This window comes from Atractosteus spatula, chromosome 2 (genome assembly GCF_055471065.1).
Source record: "Atractosteus spatula isolate fAtrSpa1 chromosome 2, fAtrSpa1.hap1, whole genome shotgun sequence".
NCBI lineage: Eukaryota > Metazoa > Chordata > Actinopteri > Semionotiformes > Lepisosteidae > Atractosteus > Atractosteus spatula.
The window spans coordinates 60527365-60529213 of record NC_142707.1 but is presented as its reverse complement, the minus strand read 5'-3'; positions in this window follow the sequence as shown (position 1 = coordinate 60529213).

Below are 1849 nucleotides of genomic sequence, written 5' to 3'. Positions count from 1 at the left end.
AGATCATTAATTTGTTGACGCAATGCGGTAACACATTATTGTTGTATACTGTACACTTGCGACAGGAGACGGGAACATTCAGAAGTTTGGCATAAATTTAATGTTCCTTTAATTTACCAGCCACTGCAAGAGGCCAACAAATTGGAAACCCCTGCTCAAATGTATTCTGCCCTGATGATAACTGTCCCAAACACCCATGTCTATTTTTGTCGAAGACTCTGATTTCATTTACGAAACGCAAGAGCTGTAACGTGAGATCCAGAAATTGCAGAAATCTCCTATGAGGTCATGTCGGGGTAACTGTTTGCATTATTTGATTGATAACTCTTATAGATGAGTGGTGTTAGAGTTTTGAGCAGGACACTATCCTTAAGATTAGTGTTTTCTTGGGCATCGGTTGGAATTACAATATTTTTAATTATTTGAAATAATAATTAAAATAATAGCTTGGATGTTCTTTAACAACAATCCAAGAAGTTTGCATGAGAAAACAGAAAAGCAGGTGGAGAAAACAGCCAAGACTGGGAGGGAAGATGTCAATATTGGTGTTTTCAAAAGGCAGATGGGGAACCGAACCCCCATTTACAGAAATGCTTAAAATCAATAGAGTTGGCCAGTATCAAATCAAAGAGATTCAGCATTTAATCAAGCAAATGAAAAAGCTGAAGACTGGTGGAAAGGCCATCAACTAGTAGACTCAGCAGTGAAAAGAAGAGTCAGTGAATGTGTGTAACCTTTTGTGTGAGAGCAGCTAGAGAGAACCAGTCAGGACTGTAGGAAAACATACAGTTCACCTAGATAGGAGCCCTGCAATTCGCAAGCCAGTGCCCCATCGCACCTTTCACAGAAGGTTAGGAGAAAATGATGAAACCTGGCAACACAAAGGACACGGAAAAGGAGGGAAACATTAGAAACCCACTTGCATAACAAACTATTACCATGCAAGAGAGCCTAGTTGAGCTGGTAAAGGAAACTAGAATTGCACAAGAAATACAAAGGAAGTGAAAAAGGAATTGGTTAATTGTGTTAGAGGAAAGCTAGTGCTGCATTGGAAAGATGAGTTTTAAGTACGTTCTCTGCTATTCTTGTTAATTCCATCAGACCCAACATTTTTTTTAAAACGCATCATTCTGCTGGGACAGAGCTAATTGAGCTATTGTACTGTTCTCCTTATTTCGATGGAAAATATACCTTCCAGAAAATAATCTTCTAATCTTATAAACACATGAATATACAAACATAGTGATTACTCCATGCACTGCCAGGAGCACCACAATGAAATTATGCTGTAAATAACAGAGGTTTTTTTTTTTTTTATCAATTCAGAAAGTCCCACTGAGACAAAATTGCTGTTTTTCTAGATGAATTTGAAGGCTGGGGTTGGAGGGAAACAGTTATCAACCTTTAGCAACGAATTAGTGCTTTCAATTAAGTTTTGCCTTCTGAGGAAAAGAAGACCACTGTCCCAATACATACTGTATGACAAGAATTACAGATTGGGTAGTTATTGTTACACCCAGTGTTATTCCTAGTGCTAAAGTAGTAATAGCAAATTGAAGATTCACTCATAAGGATGTAAAACATTCATACATGGTGCCATCCCATACTAGTTGGTAATCTGAAGATTACCAAAGAGAAAATGGTTACTTTATATGCTTTAGTGTACATTATAACTACCAACTTTCTTTTGCAATGAATGATAAGGAAAATCTTAAAAGCAAGACTCAACTATTTGTGACTTTTTATACAGTATGTTTGTTTAGACAAAGATTTTCATTCTCACCCATGGTTCAATAGTTTAATTTAAATAACTGAACTCAAGCAATGAAGCAGGTGGGCAACACATATT